The sequence below is a fragment of the Argopecten irradians genome, chromosome 3 (assembly GCF_041381155.1).
Source record: "Argopecten irradians isolate NY chromosome 3, Ai_NY, whole genome shotgun sequence".
Lineage (NCBI taxonomy): Eukaryota > Metazoa > Mollusca > Bivalvia > Pectinida > Pectinidae > Argopecten > Argopecten irradians.
In genome coordinates, this window is record NC_091136.1 from 16,923,168 (window position 1) to 16,947,040 (window position 23,873).

The following is a 23,873-nucleotide window of genomic DNA, read 5'->3' on the forward strand; positions in this document are numbered from 1 at the left end:
CTTGAACGTATTGAATCTCAGGTGATCAACCAATAGCACAAACTTTAAATTTAATGATCTGACAAACAAAACAATTGTTTTCTATAGTTTTGTACACCTAACTAGGTTGCTTGTGTAGTAGACCGTTCTTAAATGATGAAAGGCAGATATATTTAAAAACCAAGCTATATCAAACCTTTATATACCCATAAAACATGCATGAACAATAAATAAGTTAAAAAAGATTGAATAAACCCTCACTAAATACTAACATTTAATTCTGAAATTTGTGAAGTAAACCATCAAAATCTCCAGAATATTTATTTCAAATCAAACTTAAACAATCATCTAAGCAGCCACCTCTGTATATGAAGCACCATTCTAACAAGACCACTATCTTAGGGTCCTTAACACAAATTGACCTCTGTATAAAGACCACTTGGCTACACTAGACCTTTTTCTTGGTCCATTAGGTGGTCTTTAATTATAGACAGGTTTTGACTGTATTTGAGATTAACCTAAATCAACTTTATTAGCTCAGTTTATTGGGTACTTAATTTTCTGATTACTTTTAAATTTCTGATTACTTAAACTTAATTCATCATAAGGCACATGAATATTTATAAAGACACTATTCATATACATGTAGTAGAGTTTTTTTCCATAAACATTCTTTCTGCCGTTATTTAATACTAGTGACTTAAAAGCTTAATAGCAACTTTAAGGGCCAGTATACATACACAAAAATATTTATGTACTCAAAGAAGTGTTATGACCAGAAAATAGTTGGTGGCCACTTTGGTTCAATATGAGTTAAAGTGATCTATTATAATTTTCTACTAACAGAAATGGTGGGTACTCAAATTCATTTGTAATCCATGCAAGGACATGAATTTGAAGAAAAAACTCATTAATATCTAAATTTCTCCTTATGGAGTTAACCCCTTTGTTCCTAAAAGCCAGACATTAATCTCAGCTTAATATACAAAATACGGTTGCCCTCTCAGGAAATCTGCATGGGGGTTAAAATGAAATTATTAGCATTTTAAATAAATTTAGGAGTTTAATTTTATACATATTAGACACTGTACACATAGCACAAAATGAAGGACAAGGATAATGATTATGGGTCATTCTAACCCTGTGAGTCTTTGGGCCTTAATTAACGGTCATCTGACTAATGGGACACTCAGTAGTGAAAAAAAATATTTGAAAAAAATACCAACAATTAAGACATTTTATTTGTTTTTCAGAAGAAGTTGTTACTCTCTGATATACAGAATGTATATATACATGTATCTGACCACTGAAACTTTGTAAGTTGGTCAAGGTCATTGATCCAGAATGCAGCCGCTCAGTATCTATAAGTAATTTAGGCCTTTAATTTACATAACACTGTATGCATGGAGAAGTTTTTTGAAGATTTTCACATATATCTGACCAGGCAATGTGACCTTAAAACAGCGGTAATCTTCATCCAAGCGTGCAACATGTCTTTTAAGCCTATTTGACACCTGAGGCCTTGAATAAAGGTAAATGTCATTCATTAATTTGTACAAGCTAGCCCTTAACCCCAGCATGCTATTTGACTCACACTGGGTCTCTTGGCCTTTAGTTATTGACAAAATTGTTTAAAATGTTTAGCAAATTTGACCCCAATAACATATAATATATATAAATTAGCTTAAATGAAGGTCACTGTCATTCATACCTGAATGATAGCGTCCCAATATTATTTCTAGACCTCTATAATGGCAAGAATTTAGCCTATACCTGACCCCTATTGGAAGGTCAAAGTGTTTCATTTGGACAAATGTTGCTAGCTCGTCATCACATAATATTCAATTACATGTATAGCATTTTAATGAGGTCGATGCATGTTTTTATTGACCAAAGAAAAAATATCGACAGAGGACGTTATACGTATTTCATGCCATGAAATCCATCTTCACAAAAATTAGTGGTATTTATCCGAGTTCACAGAATTAGCCATCATTGATGCCCTGTCTGACATTCCTGATTGCTGCTATTATGGACAGTGTGCATCAGGTTATGTTTGAGATTAACATAAAACAGAGAAATCTCTGGTATAAAGAACGGTTTTATATTTCGTATTTCACTGAAACAGGTTTATTGTGCACACACGTTTTCTCTTCTATTTTTAGATCAACTCAGCCAATCACAATGCGTGTTACATAGACACTTCATCTGTAACATGTAGCGATGTAATCTACTTAGTACTACAGTGAGTCGATACACTATAACACAATTGTGCAATCTTATGATAGAACGGTAGTAATCCTGATTTCCAGGTACATGTACAGTAGAAAATGGTGAAAGCATCATCATACTGCAGTCTTCTTAGTTCTCAATGTCTGATAAACGACAGGTATAGCTTACATATAACTGTCCAAATAAAAGCACTGCCCTTACGTGTATCATAATTACATCTTTGTATTTGTAGCTCCGACGTTGTTTAAAATGTTACATTTCTCATCATGACTACTGGGAGAGAGACAAACCCGTCTGTCTATCAATTCGCTGTGTTCGACGAAAATGTGTTACCAACAAAATCAGCATCTTAGAAACACTTAATTTATCAACATTATAATGCATGTCGCATTCAAACGCTTAAATGACATTGATGCTTTGATGCACTGATGGCCACGGGAAATCCCTATCTATTTATAGACAGATCGGTCAATTAACCTTTTTCAATCAACTTTTATCAGTCGATCATTGTTTTATAGGGGGTCACATGGGGTACTGACGTCCAATGAGATTGGCGGAAAAACCAAGAAAAATAATAATGCCCAATATCAGCACCCTTGGCCATTCAGCCATGGAAGTTATTTGAATGAAAAGTTTATGAACGGTGCACTTAGTGCAGGAGGACAACTATTGTATTTTCATTTATACAGCTACTACCTTGTTATGCATATTTTAGAGACAATAAGCAACATCGATTCATGTTTGAAAGCTGCCAGCATCATGAAATTTGTAATCAAGTTGGAACATTCTGAAATGAGAATTTGGTTTTACCATGTCAATTACCCATCATATGTTTTAAATGGAAGAGCAAATTGAAATTTAAAGCAGTCCAAGGAGAAAGCAATATTTAAAAAAAAAACAGTGATTTGACCCCTCTAGGATTTCAGTAAATGTACATAATGTATTGAATGATTCATAGGAAAACTGACATAGTCAATTTTCATTGCAAATTAGCATTTGCGTAGTGATCTGATTAAAATATGAGTACACTTAACGTAGACCTCCCTGCTGTGACGTCATACGTTCGTAACGTCGCTTTCCAGATCCCGGCAAACATATTTTATTTCTCCATACTCATCTATTATAACTCGCTTCGGATATCCGCAAATATTTCATCTGCCAGCTTTCCGAGTGTTTACTTGACTATTTTTAACATTTTCAGGCCAAAATTTAAGGGGTATTAGAAAGCAAATCGGTCGTATTTTGAAAAACAATGCGGTGAAGTATAGTTTTATTGGCTTTTCTTAATGCAAATAGGTCAATCTTCATGGAAATTTAAAAAAATCGATTTTTCTTGAGATAATTTTTTCAGAAAAAAAGAAAACATTACTATTTTATACAATTTTTCACTAAAATTGAGTCCGGAATTACTTTTAAAATAACGATATTTCGTTTTATTTTGGAAAACCCAGCTTATTTGATATAGCTATGAATTATATATTACCTACTGAAAAAATGAACGAAATCCCTGAGAGGAAACTAGAAGGGACAGTCTACCTTAATTGTAACATTGAGATAATTTATTTATATATAGATGTAGTGTCAAATCATATGGCACTATTGTTCTTCATTTGTCAGTGATTTTCTAACTATTTTGCTGGTGTAAGTTTAAAGGTTTCATGGATTTCAGTGAAATGAAAATACAAGGCATTTGCACAGCAGCTACATGTAAGACTAAGTAATCCATAGATCCTTACATTACAATTCAGTGCAATTAAGATCTGCATTCAGGTCTTGCACCAAGTTTTGTAATACAGCTAAGCAGCTATGGGCTTTTGAGTAGAATGATTTCTCAATCTGAATAAATACCTTGACAAAAGCCATTTATAACCCTAGAGGAATAATGTTGTTATATCAAGTAACAGCTTTCTATAAACGCAACACTAATCATAAAATATTTTTTCGGGTAAAATAGAAACCTTAGTACACTTTAAACTTCAAACATTATTTTTCTATTGATTATGAAATATCTACCTCAGCTAGCTATAACATCAGAGCACATTAATTTATATAAGGTCAAAATGTAGGTTAGACTGCATGTTTGGATAGTATACATTATAAAATGATACACAGTTTAATGAATCTAATGACGTAATGTGAAGAAACATAATCCAAAAAGCATGATCCTCCATAAAGAAGTATCAGTTTTAGTCAAGTTGACCCCTATTGGCCTTGCTGCTCAGACATCAAAGGGTCAGTCCTATCATTTGTACAATTTTGAATACCAACTTAGCTACAAGTATTTACCAGTCAAATCTTGTTACATTAAATGAATTCCGACCTGCTTAATACCGTATGAAAAAGAATTGTTTACGTGACATCCCATCAAGCATTTAGCACATGCATTTAGTGGGGTACTAGATATAGTATACAGAACACAAAATTAAGTTTTAATAAGATTAAATGGAAAAGATAAATACCTCTGTAACTCTGGACTGGTCAGATAATGTTGTACCAATATGTGTCACATTCACATCGTATCCACTATTTTAGTAAGCTGCTGGCCACTGGTCATAAGGAGCAATACATCTTAAAATCTTAATTTGTATAGATGTATCTTCTTGTTGGTCCATATACAACATATATATAGATATCTGTTAAAGGAATGCTGAAAAGCATTGGCTAGGAGAAAATTCAGGTGACTCTGGTGATGCTGCTCCTCTGTACACATACTGTCAATCTATGATCTTAGGCTTTTGTTTTCTATGTTTTAGGCTGTACTTCTTTCCAATGCAGATTCTGCAAAAATCAAATTGTCTTTGAGTGTAGCGTTAAATTTAAGCCAGGACTTACAATAGCCACAGCAGTAATTACCAGTATGATTTAGACAAGAATATTTGAAGGGATACATAATTTGACCAGACCTTTTGCAAAATTTTTGCACAAAACATATATATCCAATTAAATATCTTTTGCAAAATAAACAAGAAGCCCATGGGCCTTAACCGTTATCTGACTATTGGCACAATATAACAGTCTTTTAAAGATTTTAATTTGACCCCTGTGATCTTGAATAAAGATCATTTGAACAAACTTGGTAGCTTTTCGATCATCCCAGCATGTCACAGGTCCAATATCAGGTCTCTATGCATCCTAGTTATTCTTAAAAAGTTGTTTAAAGATTTTAACCTATTTGACCTCTGAGACCTTAAATGAAGGTCAAGGTCATTCATTTGAACTGATTTGGTAGCCCTTCATCTCAGCATGCTGCAGGCCAAAGTGATTATCCTGGGCTTCTCAGTTCTTGAGAAGTCGTTTAAAGATTTTAGCCTATTTGACCCCTGTGTCCATGAATGAGGGTCAAGGTCATTCATTTGAACAAATTTGGCAGTCCTTTGTCTCAGCATGCTTCATGCCCATTATCAGTACACTGGGCCTTCTTGTTCTTTAGATGATGTAGTTTAAAGATTTTAGCCTTTTTGACACCTGTGACCTTGAATGAAGATCAAGGTCATTCATTTGAACAAATTTGACAGCCCTTCATCCAAGCATCTAAAGGGCCCAATATCAGGTCTCTAGGCCTCTTAGTTATCCGCGAGTAGTTGTTTAAAGGATTTTAGCCTATTTGACCCCTGTGACCTTCATCGAAGCAAGCTACAGGCCAAATATCAGTACCCTTGTCCTTTTGGTTCTTGAGAAGAAGTTGTTTAAAGATTTATAATTTTAGACTTTTTGATCCCTGCGACCTTGAATGAAGATCAAGGTCATTCATTTGAACATAACTTGGTAGCCCTTCATCCAAGCATGCTTGGAACAGGCTTAATATCAGTACCCTGCAGTGGGTAGGAAGATGAAACATAATGGGGGGCAAACGAAAGGTCCACAATATTCCCTCAGGAATAAAATATTATGATTTAGAATATCTCAGATGAGTTTTATGATGTAATTTGTTTAATTTACTAGCGTCGAAGGCGTGAGATTTTGTTGTTTGGGGAGTCCAGGGGTCTTCCCCAGTAAAAAAATATTACGATTTAAAATGGCTGAGATGAGTTTTACAATGTATTTTGATGATTTTAAAGCCTTCTTAACACGGTATTTTTTTCACTTAAATCACTGCATTTAGAAATGGTAATTGTGAATGTCGTCATACCATTATGCAACCCTGCTCAATCTGAACATACCGGATTCACACCTTCGACACATTGATATGTAACTCAAAATAATAAATTAAATGAATTAATTGTCTTGTCAAGACATATAAACAAATAAATCTTTTACGACATTTTTTGAAATAGTATAATCCCTTGATGGACATTTTTAGTCTAGTTCTTTCGTATTGAATTTTCATTATTAAAGGTTTGAACATTACATGCTTGAACGTTTTAGGAAATGCGGTGTGCAGCAGAAAATTTTCTAAAATAAAGTATGAAAAATATGCAGGAGGACACTTTTTTTCGTTCAAGTATGCATTTTTAGAACATTTCACTCAGCAAAAATGGGGGGGTTCCGCCCCCTGGGAAACGGGGGAGGGGGGCGGGGGCAATTGCCCCTTCTGTTCCCCCGCTTCCTACGCCCCTGCCCTGGGCCTTTCGGTTATTGAGAAGAAGTTGCCTGAATGTTTACACATGGCGAAAAGCGCACGACGACTAGGGACAGTGCATGAATAAGTATACATAATATATTATATATTTCTGAGTTGATCATTTTTTTCTCTTGGGAGTAAACAATTTTATTATCCATTGTGTATACATTGTACATCACTCTGAGGAGTTATCATTTGGCCTAATAGTTAAAGGTAGGTTTCGCCCAACCAAATAAATATTTTTTGTGAAATGCGATAAGCAGAAGAAAAGATGAAAAATACATATTAAAATATCTCAATATGTGTTTGAGATTGAACAAATGTGTCTTGAATACAAAATTGAAGGAAATCCTTGATTTATTACGGTGTCCGTCAGACAAAATAATATGTAAATGAAGCTGCGATGGATTGTGTTGTCGAAGTTTGGCGCATGCGAATTGTCACGCACTAAAAGTAAACAAAATGGCTGAACGAAAGTGTTTGCGATGAAAAAAATATATCTGAATCGGCAACAAAGTGGAGGAAATTATAATGGATTCGGTAGCACCCTAGGATATCTATAGGGAATTAAATTCAGAGATGGCATGTAGCAATAGAAGAAACAGAAGCCACATCTCAAGCGGAATTTGCCGGGATCTGTTGGGACTCGTGTAACGGCATTGCACATGGTGAGTTAAATTTCAACACATATGCCAGCGCACAAACAGCCGCAGACTAACTACGTGTTATTTGGTGTACAAAGTTAGCGAGCGTATGATATTGTAAAAGGAGCGGGTCGGTGTGACTTGTAAATAGTGTTAAATACGGTCTCTGTCACTCAGCTGACGGAGCATGCTTCTTTGGCTCAGTCGGTAGAGCCGTCGATTTCCACGCCGGAGACCCGGGTTCGATTCCTGGTCGGGGCACTCGACAGGAATGTGTATTTCCCCTGTTCTTCTACATTGGCGCCCAACTAAATAACCCATGGTAGGTGGTAAAAAGAGTCTCGGGTTGAGATTTAGGAAATCTCAAGAAAAACAGAGGGAGTAGTGTAAAAGGAGCGGGTCGGTGTGACTTGTAAATAGTGTTAAATACGGTCTCTGTCACTCAGCTGACGGAGCATGCTTCTTTGGCTCAGTCGGTAGAGCCGTAGATTTCCATGCCGGAGACCCGGGTTCGATTCCTGGTCGGGGCACTCGACAGGAATGTGTATTTTCCCTGTTCTTCTACAATATGATATGTATAAACAGTCCCTCTCCCTTCGATTTTTTGTTGTTGTTTTTTAACTAAACATGCCATGGCAAGACTGTCACTTCTATCTGACATTTTGTTGCACGCTTCCGATTGTTGCTGCGGCCTCGTTTTTGAAAAAATACGTCATGTTCTATGTAAAGCTTGACTTTGCTCTATTTTTAGAGGAGTATTTTTCTGGTCAAGCTAGGCAACTGACCACCCATATTGTTCGCTGTATGCATTGAAAATGATCTGAAGATTATATCTATGTATAGGATAAATTTCAATTTCGTAGTCTTTATATTTCATTGGGCGAAACCTACCTTTAAGTAATTACTGAAGAAAAAAAAATCAGCAAAAAATGTGTCATTCGTAAAAGTTTGCCTTTACCTAAATTTCATTGGCCTACTTAATATAGGCCTAATGCAAAGGCCTCTGCTTTTGGTTTGATGAAAATATAATAACCTACCCCTACTACAGTATATATAGTACACATGGTAGGGGTAGGATATTGTATTTTTCCAAAACCAGATGCAGTCACGCCTGTGTCTTAGGCTAATGTGAGCAGACGACACATGACTTCTGACATCAGGCCTATTTGTAATTACATGTAGCCATGCATTCTATCCGCATATGCTATTGATATCGTAAGCTTACAAACGCTGCATACCCGCAAAAGGTACATGTGACCTACATTGTTTACAGGTTTCGTTCTTTCTGCATTCAAGTTCAGTCTTTTGGCCGGTAACGTTATGCCCAAAATGTATGTTTAAATCAAATTCCAGCAAACGCTTGTAAATCCGACGTTTTTTTAAGCTTACTTTCGACATTGACTGAACTTCAAACCTCGGCTGAATACAATCGGGAACCGTCGGTACTCTCCGTAAATGAGTGAATATTGCTTGAATTAAAAAAAAACTTTCACGAGATGATTTTTTTTTTAAATTGCATCTAAATAATGAGTTATATTTTTACCTTTGGAGAAAAAGATCAATAACATCTTATGTTTTGGAAAAAAAATCTTTTTTAATTTCTAGACAGACCATTGCACATGAACTTTAGTAAGACTAGGCTAACATGTACACCGAAAAAACATTGCATATAATACATCTACACTAGATACATGCAACATCACACAGAATTCTACATTTCGTGAAATGCAAATCAGTAGTAGTAAAAAGGATAAATCAAATGTCTAGTCTAAGACCCCGTTTAAACTAGTGATTTTTTGAATGCCTACCTGTATACATGTATATATATCACTTCTTAGGTGTACTTGACCATAAATTAGTTTTAAAGTTATAAAATGAATACGTATCCGTCTTCACTTTAAATATCACGGTTGACTCGTAGATTGTTGTATTGTTAGTAAATTTTGACAAAATATGCAAAAAAGGAAAAAAGAAATTGTTGCAAGTCCACAGGGTTCAGTAGCTGTCATCAAATAACCATGTCATTATGTTTATTAGTGTTTAAAGGCCTAATAGGAGCGCTTGTTTGACCGGATTGACATTACATATGTATTAATTTACATCGAGTCCTTTTTGACCTTGACAGAACAATTGCGGCTGTAGATTATAACAAGCAAACAGTTGTTTCGTCCTCTAGATTTGTTAATCTTTATATTCTGTCTTTGCATATTACAGAGTTAGCTCCCTTGCGGCTCAGGTATCGATTGTTACGTCATTGTTTTGTGAGCGAAATTCACGTCGTTTTCTCCGAAAAGTATGACGTTACACTCGCAAACACATGACGTCACAATCAATACCTACCCGCAAGTGCAGATAACTCTGTAATATGCAAATTCGGAATAGGCCCAATATTTAAAGCGAGTCGCTTGTCAAACACATGAAAATGATCCTGTGTACATGTTTTTTAAAATTTTTAACACGATTGCTCCTGACTGAGTATTTCTTCACCTTATTAAAAAACAAGAAAACACGGTTATAATTTCAGATCTGAAAAAAATTGCACAACCTACCTCAGCAAGACTAAACACCTGTGACCAGGTCTTAATGGTAGAAGAAATATCATTCATTACAAATACGAGCAAATTAATGTGCAATATGGAACACAAAACCTGCGTAAGGTTGAAAACTATGCAGAGTTGCGGAGGCTGCTAGTATTGGGACGGCCCGGATGTAAGTGTAAACATTTGTTCTTAATGTCTCCTGCATCCATCTACATGTCTTTATGTCTTTATTTTAGTATTTTGGTTTGCTTTATGCTTGTTTTGTCACCCCTTTGAACTGTCCAATATAAAATTGTGTAAAAAATTCTGTGATAGCTTATGTAGTGCCTGTACTTATAATGTTTAACTGTTATGCTTTAGTTTAAATTTCTGTTATATAAAACAATATACTTTGTTTTGTCCGAAAAAAATGCTCGAACGAGCTTATGTTACCATGTTTTATATACTTCGACACTAAAAAGTTTCTTGTAATATACACTTGTATCTAAATATCTTAGGCTAATGTGAAAAATGAACAATGACTTCTGACATCAGGCCTATTTGTGTAATTTACATTTGTTGCCATTGCATTCTATCCGCATATCAAATTGATATCGTAATTTTATACAATAAACGCTTTACCCGCAAAAAGTACATGTGACCATTTTTGTTTACAGGTTTAAGATCTGTCCAAATTCACGTCAAACACTAAAAATTGTTAATGTTTAAATCAAATTCCAGCAAACGCTTGTAAATCCGACGTTTTTTTTAAGCTTAGACTTTCGACATTTTGACTAAACTTCAAACCTCGGCTGAACCCAATACAATCGGGAACCGTCGGTACTCTCGTAAAAAGTGAATATTGCTTTGAATTATTAAAAAAAACTTTCACGAGATGATTTTTTTTTTTTATTTTTGCATCTAATAATGAGTTATAACCTTTGGAGAAAAAAGATCAATAACATCTTATGTTTTCTCAGAAAAAATGTCTAGAATATTTTTAGGCTTTCTAGACTTAAGCATTGATGTCACTATTTTTTAATTTTATCGGGGTATGAAAAACAAAATTGTTTGAAAACTGTGTGAATAAGCTTACAAAGCGGATTCTGTACAAAAGTAATTGACAAACATTTTTTTTTCATAACCCGATAAAATTAAAAGTTAGTGACACCAATACTTAAAAAAATCTTTTTTAATTTCTAGACAGACCATTGCACATGAACTTTAGTAAGACTAGGCTAACATGTACACCGAAAAAACATTGCATATAATACATCTACACTAGATACATGCAACATCACACAGAATTCTACATTTCGTGAAATGCAAATCAGTAGTAGTAAAAAGGATAAATCAAATGTCTAGTCTAAGACCCCGTTTAAACTAGTGATTTTTTGAATGCCTACCTGTATACATGTATATATATCACTTCTTAGGTGTACTTGACCATAAATTAGTTTTAAAGTTATAAAATGAATACGTATCCGTCTTCACTTTAAATATCACGGTTGACTCGTAGATTGTTGTATTGTTAGTAAATTTTGACAAAATATGCAAAAAAGGAAAAAAGAAATTGTTGCAAGTCCACAGGGTTCAGTAGCTGTCATCAAATAACCATGTCATTATGTTTATTAGTGTTTAAAGGCCTAATAGGAGCGCTTGTTTGACCGGATTGACATTACATAGGTATTAATTTACATCGAGTCCTTTTTGACCTTGACAGAACAATTGCGGCTGTAGATTATAACAAGCAAACAGTTGTTTGGTCCTCTAGATTTGTTAATCTTTATATTCTGTCTTTGCATATTACAGAGTTAGCTCCCTTGCGGCTAGGTATCGATTGTTACGTCATTGTTTTGTGAGCGAAATTCACGTCGTTTTCTCCGAAAAGTATGACGTTACACTCGCAAACACATGACGTCACAATCAATACCTACCCGCAAGTGCAGATAACTCTGTAATATGCAAATTCGGAATAGGCCCAATATTTAAAGCGAGTCGCTTGTAGCTCGAGATAGAGAAGATTTTTTTTATTTTCAACAGATCACCAGAGGACCGTTATTTAACTGTAATTGAACTTATAACCTCAAGATCACCGCGACCCACTTTTCGAGATTTAAGGTAAACTGCACCCAGCGATATTATAGAAATGATACTAACTGCATTGTTTAGTGGTTGGTACTGTGGGAGTAAATCAATGAACTCATGAAATTTGATATCGGGGTAGTCGTCGATTCTTATACAATGCTATTTATAAGTCAGAGATCATTATATAATTACTGAATAGACACCATCTTGATTGTTCCACCGCGTTCGACCACAGGAATCACGGTATCGTGTCAAACTTATTGGTAAAAAACAAACACATCAAACATGGCAATCTTTTCATGTACGTACATGTTTAGTATACGGAATTTTGACACGATTGTAACTGAGTATTCTTCAATTATCTTCCAAACGAGGCCGCGGTTCCATAATGGTACTGGTGTCTATGAGTTGGTACAACATTGCACAACCACCTCAGCAAAGACTAAAGAACCTGTGAAGGTCTTAATGTAGAAGCAATATACTGTATGCATTACAAAACATGCAAATTAATGTTCAAACGTATAGATAAAGAACCTAGTTTCACCTGGGTGACATATAAATATCAACTTGCATAATGTGTATTTGTGCATACGCATGGAAAATTACATTATTGTATCATATTCAAAGTATTTTTGTGTATTTCCATCTAAGGAACACCCGTGTATGCAGTATAGCACAACGGTTGACTTGACCGGATAAAATGTTTACCTGTACATTTTGACCTGTCCAGATAAAATGTCTACACGTACATTTTGACCTGTCCTGATAAAATGTCTACACGTACATTTTGACCTGTCCAGAAAAAATGTCTACACGTACATTTTGACCTGTCCGGATAAAATGTCCTGTACATGTCCTGATAAAATATGTACACATACATCTTGACCTATCCGGATAAAATGTCTTGTCATGATAAAATGCACACACGTACATTTTGACTTGTCCAGATAAAATGTCCTGTCCTGATAAAATGTATACACGTGAATTTCGACCTGTCCAGATAAAATTTATGCATGTACTACATGTACATTTTGACCTGTCCAGATCAAATGTCTACACGTACATTTTGAGCTGTCCAGATCAAATTTCAACAAATACATTTTTAACTGTCCAGATCAAATGTCAATGTAGCTACACGTACATTTTAACCTGTCCGGATAAAATGCCTACAAATACATTTTACCTGTCCAGATCAAATGTCTACAAATACAACTTGACCTATCCAGATCAAATATCTACGCGTACATTTCTACCTGTCCAGATAAAATGTCTACACGTACATTTTGACCTGTCGAGATAAAACGTACACTGACCCGTCCAGATAAAATGTTTACACGTTTATTTTTCCCTGTCCAGACAAAATGTCTACACGCACATTTTAACCGCTCCAGATAAAATGTCTACACGTACATTTTTCCCTGTCCAGATAAAATGTCTACACGTACATTTTACCTGTCCAGAAAAAATGTCTATATGTATACGTACAGGTATTTAAATTTAATAAAAACATAACAATGACCTTGGCCTATTTTGTATTTTTAGCTTGATACCGCACGTTACGCAAAAAGATTAAAATTGAACACTTTGACGCTTTGTTCGCTCTTTACAGACGGCTTTGAACTAAGCTTTTATGTTCAGATAATTATTTTTTAGTTGGGATATACATAATGTATAGCAGAATAGGTTTTGTTTACATTTGTTTTGTAGTCATAAGTACATTTGATTGCCTTCTGTCACGAGCCCGTGAAAAAAACCTTACACAAGCACAATAGCCTTTACAATTTTTTTAAAAATACTATTCATCGCTCCGTCACGATTTGAACAAATGACATATTTATCGATGCCCGACCCTCCATTAACCTTAAATAACGATTGTAGGCGAGGGGGGGGGGTGTAGTTAATTTTCTAATTTTATAACGGTGCATTGGTCGTCAAACTTGTAGGTCACGGGTGTTGGTTACATGCATATTGTGAAATAGTATTGATCCCGAATACCGATACCCTATCATGCTATAGGTGCATATATACAGTAGTGCATGGCAAATAAAATTATTTTATAAATGTTTTTCATTAATTTTATTTAAGCAACTGTAAACTATTTTTTTAAGCAACTGTAAACTATTTTTTTCTGCATAGTTTACCATTTTTACGAATTCCAAAATTTGTAAATTTTAGATTCAAATTCCGTAATGCTTCCCCATGAAAAATTCTAAGTTAAGTGATTCCTTTAATCTAAGGAATGTTCATAAAACTGATGATGATGATTAACGTTAATTGTTTCGTTATTTTCGTCGTTAAATGATACGATGTGATTAATCAATTTTCTATGGCCTCAAATGATCAGTTATAACATAATTCAACCTGTGTATAAAGACCAACTGGATATAAAACATGGTTTCTTAGGTAGTAGTCTTTATGGACAAGTAGGGGCTGTTCAAAATATTCATTTAGCTGTTTTTTGTTTAGTCTACCACATGCTGGAGCTTATGTATCAACGTATTTAATACATGTATTTATGTAAACAGTTTTATGCTTTATTCTTCCCAACCAACTCATTCACACATGATATTATTCACAAAGCGGCTGAAATAGAAGGATTTTATTCAAGATCTTTTACAAATCAAACTTATTATGGCAATGTTTATGATTCTCATAATCAATCTGGGACATAGTATTGAGCTGGTTTAGGTCTGGTATATAATACCCAATCATCTCTATCTAGCAATTATTGTAGAGTGATATCTCAAAATGAAGTTTCTTTTGTCACAATCGATCAATAATTAAATACTTTATGTAGACAATGACGCACATTATCGTCAACCGTAAAACGATATGTTCAATGTTCTCACTTGCGATCACTGTGGAGTATTTGGGTTATAAGAATATAAAAACAATAAATGTTTCTCATATATCCGGAATTTTAATGTCTTTGTATGACATTTTGTACTATTCCGTAATATGTGTCCGGCCATCACCGAAATTGAATAAATGTTGAAAGAAGATAGATGTCTTCTTTTTTCACTGCAAACGAGTCCCCACAACTATCTAATTTTAATATATCTTATGTAATTCGATTAAATACGGGATAGACCTTGCTTCTTCAATAAATGTTAAATTGGCTTGCCATCACCCGACACAGTTTCGCCATAACATACCTTTTAACACAAAAACACATTCCAAACATACCAGATCAGTTATATGCAATTAACGAAGTATGTTTACACTTGCGGCCAGTTATGGCACGCTGGAATGAGATGATATATCAATAATGTATCGGGTTATATATGGAAATCAATATCAGACAGATGCCTTAGACTCAATCTGCCTGACACACTACGTAAAATTATCACAGCTGAATATTTATTTACACTCGGGTAGTTCACAAGCGATATGAGAATCAGTGACAGTTGATATAATTATATATGAACCTACCAGAGTGGCCTAAGACCATTTCAGACGTTTTAGAGGTCTAGATGAAAATTCACTAAAAGCCCTATTCTACATGGTACTACGCGTACAGTACACATTGTACAATGTAAAATAGGATTTTTGATCTAGACGCCTAAAAAATGGTCTTTAGACTCTCTGGTTGGGTCTATATTGATATAAATTATATAAATTGCAACGGATTCTCAGATCCCTGTGTTAGTTAAGAGAAATGGGGTGAGATATCGATTTATAGCTGTGTATCCTATACACATGGAAAAGTTAATCTACTAAACGCGGTGACTGGAACATCTTCTCTTTATCGAAAAATGAGGACAAATGATTTGAGGGTAAAAAGAAGAGAGCTTTATGGCGACTTGTTATCCTGCAGTTCTGTCGCCATTTGACCCAACAACTCTTGGTGACCCCGTTTGTACCGGTGCTACTGCCCTTCTATGACCCACTCTACATTTGGTTTACTTAAAGATGCTCCGACGCCGATAGAGCATAAATTATATTCATCATTTGATCAATAATCGTGTATATAATAGTCTAATTAACACAAAAAATAATATAAAAATAATTTATTTTGCCTTTGGTGCATGCGCATTCAGTAGTTCATTCCATATAAGATATAGTGGTACGGAATTTTTTCGGGATGCAATTAATTATTTTTCACATTTCTAACTTGAAGTAAAATTAGAAGCTCAAACATTTCAATGATGGTAATGGTGTAAAGTAAGTAACTTTTGTAACTGAAGAAAAATTGACTAAATCATCTGCTCACATGTTTTTAATAGTGAAAAGAATACCAGTTCTTGTCCAGCGGTGGAGCATCTCTAAACTTTAATCACTATTTGATCAACGTATTCCAACACAAGATGGCATGTCAACAGTTGCTGTAGAACTACCCCGTCGCGTGCGACCACTGTAATGACCCCACCAAATGAATGTCACCGCTGCCATCTATCTGACCTAATCGGAACTGTCGCACATAGACAACCAGCTGTCATCTGACCTTCACTAAATAAGGTCACCGCTGCCATATCTGGCCCAACCTCTTCCAGAGTGCATTGCAGTTACCCTTCATTAAAGGGTAACCGCAAAGCACTCTGGGAGAGATTGTATCTGACCCTGAACTCGTAAGAGATTCTAGTGTCTGATGTCACGGTCGTCATATGAGATTTTACATGTACATTGCCTACGACCACATACCAATTGGTGACCTCGTACCGGAAACGAATTATGCATTGCGGTACGTTAAAGGTTGGAGGCGGTGGCGTATCTGACATTTTGTTACACGCTTCCGTTTGTTGATGCGGCCTCGTTTTGGGGAAAAAATACGTCATGTTCTATGTAAAGCTTGACTTCGCTCTATTTTTAGAGCCTGGTCAAGCTAGACAACTGACCACCCATATTGTTCGCTGTATGCATCGGAAATGAGATGAAGATTATATCTATATAGGGGGGAATTTATACCTACCTTTAAACCCCTCAACTCGTTAACCACTCGGTGACAATGTCGACATTTGACTGTACAATGTACAGTGTTTTACCATTTTTTATATAAGAGGGTGGAGTTGTCGTTAAATTGGGATTACATTTGGATTAGAGATCACAAATGTCACAAAGGTCACACTTATCATCTGACTTTGAATATGTTACTACGTGTTCTGTAATTATGTATAACCTCTCCGTCCTAAGTCAGTGTGGTTGTTTGATTTTTCTATCAGAGGTTATAGCTTCTAATCACGAATTTACTGAATTTCTATTATCATCACTTGTTAGTGACGTTGTCAGCTGAACGAGATAATCTGTGCTTTAGACCCTCGCCATATAGATGTATTGATCCGAACGTTAATTGTTCTAGGTCGAGAAACTACAACCATGCCCATTGTGGGTACCGTACACCGGATATTGGTATCGACGAGGCGGTGGCCGGTCACAACAAGGGGAACTTTTGCAATATTTTCACAGTTTTAATGTAATTAATGTATCTGTAACTATTGGTCAGTTCAAGGTTATTATATATCGCGTCCGTATGCGATCTGTCAACCCCCAGCGTCATATATTCATGGAGGAATAGACAGGAATACAGGGTCACCTGTAAGGGAGTACCGCAATGAAAACGACTGTGAACTATATATTGTTCGTGATATTGAATTACTAGATTGTTCCAGGTTACCATTTTCGGGTTGTATAGACGAGTTATGATAGGAAAGTTTATATTTAGGCCAATTTCATACTGTCGTGGCCATGGATGTTTCAACAAGACGACTCAAAAGTTAGCTTGCGTACAGGGACTTGCTAAACTGGTGTAAGGGGACTTGGTTTATGTGATAAAAATGGTGTACGGGGGCTTGGCATCATTAAAATGACAATCTTCACAATATTTTTAAAACAGAGAGTGTCTAGTCGTCCAAAAGACAGATGTTAAGTTTTCTTCCGACGTCTATGTCTTCGTAGATCTCGTGTTAAGATGTCAATGGAATAGTAGGCCTACCAGACGAAGATGATGGATGTTGGTTGGTCTGTAGATTCTGTATACAATATCAGTTTGTTTGTTTGCTGGCAATTTTGTGGAAGGAAAGTACTTGTATTACACAACCATATAGCACCGATTTCGATAAGAAATATAATTTCATCTGGTAAGATTCAAGTACACTGTAATTTTACTTTTGAACTGTAAACCATGGCTACGAATACATATAATTTGTCCTAGCGTTATTTTAACATCGCGTTTATACAAGAAAAACTCCAATCAGGTATTTTCTACAATGCTCCAACACAACGAAGGTGAGTAGTATATTTTAGCATAGTTAATTGTAATATTTAATTATATTTACGGTGCAATGTTTGACGGAAAGTCTGTGACCCTCAGCGGCTGCAAAACTCGTCATTACAGATTTAAATATTGACGATGTATTTTGCAATGCGGTCGTGTTTGATGACAAACCGATGAACTCTATAATTCGAGAATACAGCACGGAACTTCAGTTTTATGCACATGCTCCTGTCCAGATGGTTCCGTTTCTTACATTTTCCGTTTTAATTTTGCATCCTATCCTTATTTGTTAGATTTATTGTTTATTATTTGCAGTTATCTATTTTTATGTAAAGATGATTTAATACTTTAATACTTTCAGTTACCCAAACTCAAAATTAAATGAAAAGAACAGTTTTTGCCTGAATTGATCAAATCAAAATGATTAATCATTCTACATTGCGTATCGTTTCAATCAGTAATTTAATAATCGTACAGAACGCTATATATATTGCTTTCTAAAAAGAATTTTGCTTAAAAAAGGCTGCGTTTCTCAATTTATCGACCAATTCGTCGTACAATCGCCAACCAATTTCAAGCTGCGTACAATCAACATCCAAGCCCCCGTACACTTGATTTTTAACAACAAGCAAGCGCCCGTACACAATGTGATTTTCACTGATTGATTTCGTAATCTTCATGACCTCAAAATTAGCCATCGGGGCGTGAGTTGCTTTCATATGTTGTGAATTAGCCATAGAAAATGAATTCCGTTATCAGCAAAGCATTAAATATCCATATCAGTGATTTATTTTGAACCGCCTTTTTCACTGCGGTACCTCTTTGCATGTGACCCTGGATTCCTGTCTATTCCTCAATAAATATATGGCGCTGAGGGCTGACAGACCGCATACGGACGCGATATATAATAAGCTTGAACTGGACAATAGTTACAGATACATTATTTACATTAAAACTGTGAAAATATTTCAAAAGTTCCCATTGTTGTGACCGGTCACCGCCTCGTCGATACCAATATCCGGTGAATGGATACCCACAATGATGCCTTGCTTAAACGATAAATCAATGCTCAGAAAGGGATGGGGACATATGCCGTACGGGAAGGGTGAGTTATAGGTAATGTAATATCAAATGACACCGTACGGGAAGGGTGAGTTATAGGTAATGTATAAATATCAAAAGACACCGTACGGGAAGGGTGAGTTATAGGTAATGTATAAATATCAAAAGACATCGTGCAGAAAGGATGAGTTATAGGTATTGTGTAAATATCAGAAGACGCCGTACGGGAAGGGTGAGTTATAGGAAATGTGTAAATATCAAAAGACACCATTGAGGAAGGGTGAGTTATAGGTAATGTATAAATATCAAAAGACACCATTGAGGAAGGGTGAGTTATAGGAAATGTGTAAATATCAAAAGACACCATTGAGGAAGGATGAGTTATAGGTAATGTGTAAATATCAAAAGACACTATAGGGGGAAGGGTGTGGTTATAGGTTAAATGTGTAAATATCAAAAGACACCATTGAGGAAGGGTGAGTTATAGGAAATGTGTAAATATCAAAAGACACCATTGAGGAAGGATGAGTTATAGGTAATGTGTAAATATCAAAAGACACTATAGGGGAAGGGTGAGTTATAGGAAATGTGTAAATATCAAAAGACACCATTGAGGAAGGGTGAGTTATAGGTAATGTATAAATATCAAAAGACACCATTGAGGAAGGGTGAGTTATAGGAAATGTGTAAATATCAAAAGACACCATTGAGGAAGGGTGAGTTATAGGTAATGTATAAATATCAAAAGACACCGTACGGGAAGGGTGAGTTATAGGAAATGTGTAAATATCAAAAGACACCATTGAGGAAGGGTGAGTTATAGGTAATGTATAAATATCAAAAGACACCATTGAGGAAGGGTGAGTTATAGGAAATGTGTAAATATCAAAAGACACCATTGAGGAAGGGTGAGTTATAGGTAATGTAAAATATCAAAAGACACCGTACGGGAAAGGTGCGTTATAGGTAATGTATAAAAATCAAAAGACGCCGTACGGAAGGGTGAGTTATAGGTAATGTATAAAATCAAAAGACCTACGGGAGGGTGAGTTATAGGTAATGTATAAATATCAAAAGACACCATTGAGGAAGGATGAGTTATAGGTAATGTATAAATATCAAAAGACACCATTGAGGAAGGATGAGTTATAGGTAATGTATAAATATCAAAAGACACCATTGAGGAAGGATGAGTTATAGGTAATGTATAAATATCAAAAGACACCATTGAGGAAGGGTGAGTTATAGGAAATGTGTAAATATCAAAAGACACCAGTGAGGAAGGGTGAGTTATAGGTAATGTATATAAAAAAAACCGTACGGGAAGGGTGAGTTATAGTAATGTATAAATATCAAAAACACCGTACGGAGGTGAGTTATAGGTAATGTTAAATATCAAAAGGAAGGGTGAGTTATAGGTAATGTATAAATATCAAAAGACACCCGTGAGGAAGGGTGAGTTATAGGTAATGTATAAATATCAAAAGACACCATTGAGGAAGGGTGAGTTATAGGAAATGATGTAAATATCAAAAGACACCATAATATGAGTTTATAGAATTTAAATCAAAAGACACCATTGAGGAAGGATGAGTTATAGGTAATGTGTAAATATCAAAAGACACTATAGGGGAAGGGTGAGTTATAGGAAATGTGTAAATATCAAAAGACACCATTGAGGAAGGGTGAGTTATAGGTAATGTATAAATATCAAAAGACACCATTGAGGAAGGGTGAGTTATAGGAAATGTGTAAATATCAAAAGACACCGTACGGGAGGGTGAGTTATAGGAAATGTGTAAATATCAAAAGACACCATTGAGGAAGGGTGAGTTATAGGTAATGTATAAATATCAAAAGACACCATTGAGGAAGGGTGAGTTATAGGAAATGTGTAAATATCAAAAGACACCATTGAGGAAGGGTGAGTTATAGGAAATGTGTAAATATCAAAAGACACCATTGAGGAAGGGTGAGTTATAGGTAATGTATAAATATCAAAAGACACCGTACGGGAAAGGTGAGTTATAGGTAATGTATAAAAATCAAAAGACGCCGTACGGGAAGGGTGAGTTATAGGTAATGTATAAAAATCAAAAGACACCGTACGGGAGGGTTGAGTTATAGGTAATGTATAAATATCAAAAGACACCATTGAGGAAGGATGAGTTATAGGTAATGTATAAATATCAAAAGACACCATTGAGGAAGGATGAGTTATAGGTAATGTATAAATATCAAAAGACACCATTGAGGAAGGATGAATTATAGGTAATGTATAAATATCAAAAGACACCATTGAGGAAGGATGAGTTATAGGTAATGTATAAATATCAAAAGACACCATTGAGGAAGGGTGAGTTATAGGTAATGTATAAATATCAAAAGACACCATTGAGGAAGGATGAGTTATAGGTAATGTATAAATATCAAAAGACACCGTACGGGAGGGTTGAGTTATAGGTAATGTATAAATATCAAAAGACACCATTGAGGAAGGATGAGTTATAGGTAATGTATAAATATCAAAAGACACCATTGAGGAAGGATGAGTTATAGGTAATGTATAAATATCAAAAGACACCATTGAGGAAGGGTGAGTTATAGGTAATGTATAAATATCAAAAGACGCCGTACGGGAAGGGTGAGTTATAGGTAATGTATAAATATCAAAAGACACCGTACGGGAAGGGTGAGTTATAGGTAATGTATAAATATCAAAAGACACCGTACGGGAAGGGTGAGTTATAGGTAATGTGTAAATATCAAAAGACACCATTGAGGAAGGGTGAGTTATAGGAAATGTGTAAATATCAAAAGACACCATTGAGGAAGGGTGAGTTATAGGTAATGTATAAATATCAAAAGACACCGTACGGGAAGGGTGAGTTATAGGTAATGTGTAAATATCAAAAGACACCATTGAGGAAGGGTGAGTTATAGGAAATGTGTAAATATCAAAAGACACCATTGAGGAAGGGTGAGTTATAGGTAATGTATAAATATCAAAAGACACCGTACGGGAAGGGTGAGTTATAGGTAATGTGTAAATATCAAAAGACACCATTGAGGAAGGGTGAGTTTTGGAAATGTGTAAATATCAAAAGACACCATTGAGGAAGGATGAGTTATAGGTAATGTATAAATATCAAAAGACACCATTGAGGAAGGGTGAGTTATAGATAATGTATAAATATCAAAAGACGCCGTACGGGAAGGGTGAGTTATATGTAATGTATAAATATCAAAAGACGCCGTTCGGGAAGGGTGAGTTATAGATAATGTATAAATATCAAAAGACGCCGTACGGGAAGGGTGAGTTATAGATAATGTATAAATATCAAAAGACGCCGTTCGGGAAGGGTGAGTTATATGTAATGTATAAATATCAAAAGACACCGTACGGGAGGGTTGAGTTATAGGTAATGTATAAATATGTATAAATATCAAAAGACACCGTACGGGAAGGGTGAGTTATAGGTAATGTATAAATATCAAAAGACACCGTACGGGAAGGGTGAGTTATAGGTAATGTATAAATATCAAAAGACACTATAGGGGAAGGGTGAGTTATAGGTAATGTATAAATATCAAAAGACACTATAGGGGAAGGGTGAGTTATAGGTAATGTGTAAATGTCAAAAGACACTATAGGGGAAGGGTGAGTTATAGGTAATGTGTAAATGTCAAAATACACTATAGGGGAAGGGTGAGTTATAGGTAATGTGTAAATGTCAAAAGACACTATAGGGGAAGGGTGAGTTACAGGTAATGTATAAATATCAAAACAAAACTATAGTAGTGGCTTAAAGGCCGTCTATCCTTGCAAACATAAACTTATAATAGGTTTATTTACAGAAAGTCAATATTTTAAATGTAAAAGATGCGGTTGGTATAGCTTGTACAAGCCCCGGGTATCGATCCCTGGTAGGGACGATCAACTGGAACTTCCATGTGCATTGGCGACCAACACCATAAAATGTCATAAGAGATAACCTGAGAGTCTTGGATTAAGATTTAGAATACAAAGGAAGTAGTTGTTTTAGCAGCGGGTCGGTGTGGATTTTACGACCAGAGCATGCTTCTTTTGAATAAACTACATGTATTGTCCTTTTATAGTGGTATATCTCACTGAAGCATACCGCCTCCTTTCGGGTCACATTGTACAGTTAACTGACAAACCAGTTTGAAACTACCACTTTTAGTTTATATACAGTTAATCGCCTTTAAGATCATGCAGTGGAGTCACCAGGTACAATTCTAACGCCATCCTTGATTTTCAACTGTCATATCCGACCCCGGACTAGGTCATAGTAAAACTGAAGGGTCCGTGTGCGACAACAGGTGAGATGGGTTAGTTTGGCCTTTGATATACATCATAAGAATCGAATAATGTGCAGTGCATGGCTTTCTAGCTCTCTGTCATATTCAAAACAAGTCTCTGCAAGCCTGCGATTGGCAATTTTTGTACCATAAACAGTCTTCAGTTTTGTTTTGACCTAATCCTAGGTTGGATATATCAACAGTGATAGTAACCCCTGGCACATCGAGGATGTTCTAACGCCTCATGGTAGAGC